The sequence below is a fragment of the Pristiophorus japonicus genome, chromosome 25 (assembly GCF_044704955.1).
Source record: "Pristiophorus japonicus isolate sPriJap1 chromosome 25, sPriJap1.hap1, whole genome shotgun sequence".
NCBI classification, from domain to species: Eukaryota; Metazoa; Chordata; class Chondrichthyes; family Pristiophoridae; genus Pristiophorus; species Pristiophorus japonicus.
The window spans coordinates 23,993,292-24,001,809 of NC_092001.1; the positions used below are offsets into that span (position 1 = coordinate 23,993,292).

At 49.0% G+C, this 8,518-nt stretch overlaps 1 pseudogene; it reads right to left on the minus strand.

Moving 5' to 3' along the window:
• LOC139238101 (probable G-protein coupled receptor 139) overlaps window positions 1-4,955 on the minus strand; it is a 30,055-nt pseudogene extending 25,100 nt beyond the window's left edge.
• Window positions 4,956-8,518: the final 3,563 nt, after the last annotated feature.

Genomic DNA, 8,518 nt, shown 5'->3' on the forward strand with positions numbered 1-8,518 from the left:
GTGTGGTCGGGGGCGTGGGGAGCACTTTGAGCAGTGAGTGACTGTGAGCTGCCCCAGGGAGGGGGCAGTGTGTGATGTCCCTGTTTGGTGCAGTGTCTGAACCTCAGCTGCGCCAATGCGGGGGCAGTGTGTGATGTCTCTGTGGGGGGGGTTGGCATTTTATGCAGCGAATGAACCTGAGCCGGCCGTGTCTAATGTCTCTGTGGAGAGCAGTATGTTGCAATTATGACCCTGAGCTGCACCAGGGAGGGGATAACGTGTGATGTCCCTGTGGAGAGCAGTGTGTTCAGTGTCTGACCCTGAGCTGCACCAGGGAGGGGATAATGTGTGATGTTCCTGTGGGGTGCAGTGTGTTCAGTGTCTGACCGTGAGCTGCCACAAGGAGGGAGCAGTGTGTGATGTCCCTGTGCGGGGTGGGGGGGGTGGGGTCAGGGGGTGGCACTTTGAGCAGTGAGTGACTGTGAGCTGCCCCGACGAGGGGGCAGTGTGTGATGTGCCTGCGTAAGATTAAATTGGAACTCTCTTTGGACTGTCCGCTCAAAAGACTGAAGCTGACACCACAGTGCGAATAGTTCAGATTTTTTTTAAGAATAAGCGAGAATTAATAACGGAGTTCAGCAGAATTTTCGAATTAAAAATGAGAATGATATTACTCGTGATGGTGATTTGGGAAGGAGGAAGGATTATTCCTCATTCCTGCTACTGGTATACCGTGTGCCCCTCTCTGGATCGGTGCCTATCCTGACACGATCACGATGAGAATAATCCAAATTCACGAAGATACACCCAGGAACGGAGCCACCGAAAAATCTGTCCCAGCGTGTATCTCCTGGTGTGGATTATTAAAAATATAACACTCACACGAAGGTCATTTATAGAGAAAAGTGTTGTTTATTATAACCAAATTAAACAACGGAGATCCAGCCTCATTAGTACCGTTACTGACTGCTCTCAACGCCGATCTCATGGGACAAGCTACGCAGTTACATTCTTATACAGTTCAAATACAGTCAAAATGGTGGAACTACGCGAGGAAGTGTTCCATTGGTTAATACAGGTTACAGCAATTTCATTTGGTGGTACAGTTACATTAATTTTATTGGATACAGTAAATTCTAATGATTCCATTGGAACATTCAGTTCTGGCGACTGTTGCTGGGGAAAATCCTCTGCAGGTTTTGTGTTACTTTTCTGCGAAGGTCTACCCAGGCTAATTGTCAGGCTAATGTTCTTGGCAGGCATATGACTACCCTCTGCTTAAAAGAGGCATTGTCCCTTTTATCTCCTGTGGCTGGAACATCGTGGCCTCCTCTCATTATATTTGCGAGGTGTCTACATAAATCTTATGGGTGCACTTATCTCCTTAGAGAATTTATCTGACTGTAGTGTTTCTGCCTAATACAGCTATTCTACCATGAACGCACTTTAAATCTTGCTCTCAGACTTTTTTACTTTATTTAAATTACACCTAATTACTTTACCCTGAATTCAGGTATTTCGCTCTTACACTCCTATAGATCCACATCTTCCCAGTCTGGAGCCTGGGACCCTCTGTCTCCAGGCATTAGTTTTGGCAGATCTTATCTTCAACCTCAGTACAAGCTTTTTCTGTTATGTTTTTCAGCTTCCATGCTGACGACACAACACAGGATTTTGATAGTAATGTGTACTAACTAAGTGCATTACAGTTTGATTTGTAAAAACGATTTATCATTTATTATTTTCAACAGTTTGCAAATGTTCTTTGTGATTCTACGTTCAGAGAAGCGAGATAAGCGATAAACTAAGACAGATCTGAGCTCCTCGGTGCTATTTCCCAGTGATAATATGTTTGTTTCCGATTGATAATGTGTGATGTAACACCATAGTAACTGGTGGCAGAGCCAGATCTTTAGTTCAGCAGAAAATCCAAAGCAGTGTCTTGTCTTTGCAGAAGCAAGCTTTTCAATGAACGTCTTTGGTTCATTTTACACTTGCAATACCTCATCCCTCAAAATATTCTACGAAGCCTGTATTCTTACAGGTGCATGCAGGTTGTGATCATCCTGTGAGGTGCAGTTTGTTGAGGTCATGTCCCTGAGCTGCCCCAGGGAGCGGCCAATGTGTTATGTCCCTGTGGGGTGCAGTGAGTTCAGTGTCTGGCCCTGAGCTGCCATAGAGAGGGCGCCGTGTGTGATGTCCCTGTGGGGTGCAGTACAGCGTGAGTCTGACCCTGGGCTGCCCCAGGGACGGGGCAGTGTTTGATGTCCTTGTGTGCTGCAGTGTCTGAACCTGAGCTGCTTTAGGAAGCGGGCAGTGTATGATGTCCCTCTGCGGTGTAGTATGTTCAGTATCTGACCCTGAGCTGCCCCGGGGTGCAGGCAGTGCGTGATGTCCTGTGGGGTGAAGTAAGGCGTGAGTCTTACCCTGAGCTGCCCCAGGGAGGGGGTAGTGTGTTTTGAACTGTGGGGTGCAGTTTCTGACCTGAGATGCCCCAGGGAGGGGCGGTGTTTGATGTCCTTTTGTGGTTCAGTGTCTGACCCTCAGCTGCCCCAAGGAGCGGGCAAAGTGTGATGACGCTGTGGGGTGCAGATTGTTCAGTGTCTGACCCTGAGCTGCCCCAGGGAGGGGGCAGTGTGAAATTTCACTGTGGGATGCAGTAAGTGGTGAGTCTGACGCTGAGCAGCCCCACGGAGGGGCAGTGTGTGATGTCCCTGTAGGGTGCAGTATGTACAGTGTCTGACCCAGAGCTGCCCCAGGGAGAGTGCAGTGTGTGATGTCCCTGTGGGGAGCTGTATGCTCAGAATCTGACCCTGAGCTCTCCTCACACATACTTTTCTCGGGGACATTTCCGCGCCTCTCAGTTGGAATTAAATTGTGGGACATCCCCATCTGCTGGACGCAGGTGTCACTACTGAACAGATCGTGATGGCTCAGATCATTCACAGAGTAATCTAATTGCAACGTCCGGCCAGAAGAATTAATCTTATCTTCGGTTGTATTGACGACATACTTGTTAATTTACAGTATTGGAAGTAAGCCTTTAAAAAGCACATCACTCTTTCCTTTATTTGAAAAATATATCCACAATATTAACCACAGCTCAGGTACAGTTCAGACCTTGATGTGATTAAAACTAGCACTAACAGCAGAAGTGAATAGTGGGAATCTTTTGTGAACTGCTCGGTGTGTGTTTCAGCAGATAACTCAAATAAGTACCTCCCTTCCCACACTGGGAGCAGGTGAACATAGACAGAGAGAAACAGAGAAAATAGGTGCAGGAGTAGGCCAATCTGCACTTCGGGAGTGCACCGTCATTCAATAAGATCATGGCTTGAACATTCGCTCAATACACCTTTCCTGCTTTCTCTCCATACCCCTTGATCCCCTGAGCCGTAAGGGCCATATCTAACTCCCTCTTGAATATATCCAATGAAGTGGCATCAACAACTCTCTGCGGCAAGGAATTCCATTGGTAAGAACTCTCTGAGTGAAGAAGTTTCTGCTCATCTCAGTCCAAAATGGCAAACCTCATGTCCGAAGACAAAGTTCCTGGTTCTGGACTTCCCTAACATCGGGAACATTCTTCCTACATCTAATCTCTCCAGTTGCCTCAGAATCCTATACGTTTCTGTGAGATCCCCTCTCATCCTTCTAAACTCCAGTGAATCAAGGCGCAGTTGATCCAGTCTCTCCTCACATGACAGTCCTGCCATCCCGGGAATCAGTCTGGTGAACCTTCGCTGCACTCCCTCAATAGCAAGAACGTCCTTCCTCAGATTAGCAGAACAAACTGAACACAATACACCAGGTGAGGCCTCACCAAGGCCCTGTACAACTGCAGTAAGACCTCCCTGTTCCTATCCACAAATCCACGTGCTATAAAGGCCACACCGCAATTTTCCTTCTTCACTGCCCGCTGTACCCGCATGTCAACTTTCAATGACTGATGAACCATGATACCAAGGTCTCGTTGCATCTTCCCTTTTCTTAATGTGCCGCCATTCAGATAATATTCTGCGTTTCATATTTTTCCACCAATTGCACATTATGCTGCATCTGCCATGCATTTGTCCACTCACCTTACCTGCCCAAGTCACCCTGCAGCCCTTTAACGTCCTCCTCACAGCTCACCCCGCCACCCAGTTTAGTGTCATCAGCAAACTTGGAGATATTACACTTAATTCCTTCATCTAAATCGTTAATGTATATTATAAAGAGCTGGGGTCACAGCACTGTGCACTGCTGCACTCCACTAGTCACTGCCTGCCTTTCTGAAAAGGAACATTTATCACGACTCTCTGCTTCCTGTCTGCCAAACAGTTCTCTATCCACGTCAGTACACTACCGCCAATAACATGCGCTTTGATATTGCAGACCAATCTCACGTGCAGGACCTTGTCAAAAGCCTTTTGAAAGTCAAATACACCACATCCACTGGTTCTCCCTTGTCCACTCTGCTAGTTGCATCCCAAAAAAATGCAAGACAATTCGACAAGCATGATTTCCCTTTCATAAATCCATGCTGACTTGGTCCATTCTTGTCGCTGCTTTCCAAATGCACTGCTAGTCATCCTTAACGATTGATTACAACATTTTCCCCACGACTGATGTCAGTCTAAATAGTCCATAATTATCAGTTTTCGCTCTCCCTTCTTTTTTAAAAAGTGGTGCTGCGGTAGCTACCCTCCAGTCCATAGGAACTGATCGAGAATCGATAGACTGTTGGAAAATGATCACCAATGCATCCACTATTTCGAGGGCCACTTTCTTAAGTACTCTGGTTGCAGACTGTCAGGCTCCCGGTATTTATCGGCCTTCAATCCCATCAATTTCCCGAAAATAATGTCGTAACTAATAAGGATATGCTTCAGTTCCTCCTCACTAGACCCATTGTCCGCTAGTACATTCGGAAGGTTCTTGTTGCATTCCTTCATGAAGACAGAACCGAAGTATTTGTTCAATTCATCTGCCATTTCTTTGTTCCCCATTATAAATTCACCTGAATCCGATTGCAAGCGATCTACATTTGCCTTCACTAATGTTTTTCTCTTCACACTTCTTTAGAAGCTTTTGCAATCAGTTTTTATGCACCTGCAAGCTTCGTCTCCTAATCTATGTTCCCCCTCTCAATTAAATCATTAGTCCTCCTCTGTTGAATTCCAACCTTCTCCCAGCCCTCAGGTTTGTTGCTTTTTCTGGCCAATTTATATGCCTCTTCCTTGGCTTTAACACTATCCTTAATTTCCCTTATTAGCCATGGTTGAGCCACGTTCCCCGTTTTATTTTTACTCTAGACAGAGATGTATAATTGCTGAAGTTCATCCATGTGATCTTTAAATGTTTGCCACTGTTTAACCACCATTAACCCTTTAAGTATCCTTTGCAAGTCTGTTCTAGAAATTCACGCCTCATACCGTCGACGTTACCTTTCCTTAAGTTCAGCATCCCAGTTTCCGAATTAATTGTGTCACTCTCCATCTTAATAATGAAATCTACCATATTATGATCACTCTTCCCCAAGGGGCCTCGCACAAAAAGATTGCTAAATAGTCCCCTCTCATTACACATCACATTATGATGGCCAGCTCTCTAGTTGGTTCCCAGACTTATTGGTCTAGAAACCATCCCTAATACACTCCAGGTTATTAGCCCCCACCACATTGCTGCCAGTGTGGTTCGCCCAATCAATATGTAGATTAAAGTCGTCCATGATAACTGATGTACCTTTATTACACACACGGCTTATTTCTTGTTTGATGCTGTCCCCAACATCACGACTCCTGTTTGATGGTCTGTACACAAGTCCCACTAAGGTGTTCTGCCCTTTGGAATTCCACAGCTCCACCCATACCTGTTCCACATCATCCAGGCTAATGTCCCTCCTTACTATAGCATTAATTTCCTCTTTAATAAGCAACGCCACGCCGCCTCCTTTTCTTCTCTCCTATCCTTCTAAATGTTGAATACCTCTGGCTGTTGCGTTCCCAGCCTTGGTAAACCTGGAGCCATGTCTCTGTGATGCATGATACATCATATCCATTCTCTGCTATTTCAACAGTTAATTCGTCTACCTTATTTCCAATACTCCTCGAATTGCAGCACAGAGCTTTCAGGCTTGTCTTTTTAACACACTTTGCCTCTTCAGAATTTTTCTGTTATGCGGCTCTTTCGGTTTTTTGCCTTGGGTTTATCTGCCCTCCACCTTTACTATTCCCCTTCTATCTTTTGCTTCTGCCTCCATTTTACTTTCCTCTGTATCCCTGCATAGGTTCCCATCCCCCGTGATGTTAGTTTAAGTCCTTCCCAACATCACTAACAAACGCTCCCCCTAGGTATTGGATCCGGTCCTGCCCAGTTGCACACCGTCCTGTTTGTACTTTTCCCACCTCCCCCAGAACCGGTTCCCATGTCCTAGGAATTTGAATCCTGACCTCTTGCCCCACTCCTCAAGCCACGTATTCATCTGAGCTATCCTGCGATCCCTCCTCTGACTAGTACGTGGCACTGGTTCCAATCTTGAGATTACTACCTTTGAGATCCAACCTTTTAATTTGGATCCTACCTCGCGAAATTCGTCTCGTAGGATCTCATCCCTTTTTTTTCCCTAGATTGTCGGAACCTACAGCATCATGACAATTGGCTGTTCACCCTCCCTTTTCAGAATGTCCTGCACCCGCTCCGAGACATTCTTCACTGTTGCACCAGGGAGGTAACATAACATCCTGGCGTCTCGGTTGCGGCTCCAGAAAAGCCGATCTATTTCCCTTACAATCGAATCCCCTCTCACGAGAGCATTCCAACTGATTTTCCTGCCCTGCTGCGCAGCAGAGACACCCACTGTGCCTTGACCTTGGATGCTGCTTCTACCACCTGATGAGTCATCCCCCTCAAAAGTACCCAAAGCAGCGTATCTGTTTTGCAGGGGGCTGGACGCATGGGACCCCTGCACTACCGTCCTTGCACTGCTCCACTCAGTGTGAACTCGCTGATGCACCATCAAGCGGGAGGGATGGGTGGACACAATGCCGTACACGGTAAATTTAACAGCATAAAGACATAAGAACATAAGAAATAGGAGCAGGAGCAGGCCACACGGCTCTTCGAGCCTGCTCCACATTTAATACGACCAAAACTGATCTGATCACAACGAGAGCATGGTCTCGCTACAGAGCATAGTTCCCTCTACACTGTCCAATAAACATTCCCAAGGTATCACACTGGTTATGTCTTGTGTAAATATCCCACTAGGGAGTGGAGCAGACAGGAAGCGACCGGGGTGGGCATGGAGAGAGAGAGCTTGGCAGGGAGAGAGCGAGCGGGGCAAGGAGAGAGATAGCAGGGCAGGGAGAGAGAGAGCGGGGCAGTGATAGAGAGAGCGGCGAAGGGATAGAGAGCAGGGCAGCGAGAGAGAGAGAATGGGGCAGGGAGAGAACGTCCAGGGCAGGGAGAGAGAGTGGGGCAGGGAGAGAGAGAGCGGGGCAGGAATAGAGAGTTGGGCAGCGAGAGAGAGAGCGCAGGGCAGGTAGACAGAGTGGGGCAGGGAGAGAGAGAGAGAGAGCGGGAATGGTAGTGAGAGAGAGCGGGGCAGGGAGATAGAGAGGTGGGGGCAGGGAACGAGAGAGAGGGCAGGGAGAGAGAGAGCGGGGCAGGGAGAGAGAAAAGAGCGGGACAGGGAGAGAGTGCGCGGGGCAGTAAGAGAGAGCCGGGCAAGGAGAGTGGGAGAGCAGGTCAGGGAGAGGGAGAGAGTGAGAGTGGGGCAGGAAGAGGGAGAGAGGGGGCAGGGAGAGAGAGAGCGGAGCAGGGAGAGAGAGAGTGGGTCAGGGAGAGAGAGCAGGTCAGGGAGAGAGAGCGGGACAGGGAGAGGGAGAAGGGGGGCAGGGAGAGAGAGAAAGGCGTCAGGAAGTGCGAGCGGACGGCAGCGAGAGAGAGCGGCGGGCAGGGACAGAGAGAGCAGGGCAGGGAGAGAGACAGGCGGGGAGGGAGATAGAGCGTGGGGGGCAGGGAGATAGCGCGTGGCAGGGAGAGAAAGTCGGGGGTAGGGAGGGAGAGCGGGGGGTTTGCAGAGAGAGCGAGCGGTGGGTCAGGGAGAGAGAGAGGGAGGCAGGGAGAGAGAGAGTGGGGCAGAGAGAGAGAACGGGGGGCAGAGAGACATAGCAGTGGGGCAGTGAGAGAGAGCATAGCATGTGACGAGAGAGGGAGGGCAGGGAGAGAGAGAGCGGGGAAGGAGAGAGAGATGGAGCAGGGATAGAGAGCGAGGCAGGGATAGAGAGCGCGGCAGGGATTGAGAGCGCGGCTGGGATAGCGAGCGGAGCAGGGATAGACAGCGGGACAGGGATAGACAGCGGGGCAGGGAGAGAGTGATGCAGGGAGAGAGAGCCGGGCAGGGAAGCGGGGGAGGGAGAAAAAGTGGGGCAGGGAGAGAGAGCGGAGCAGGGCGAGAGAGCGGGGCAGGGAGAGAGAGCAGGGCAGGGAGAAAAATCGGGGGCATGGAGAGTGAACGGGGGCAGGGAGAGAGAGAGGTGGCAGGGAGCTTTTA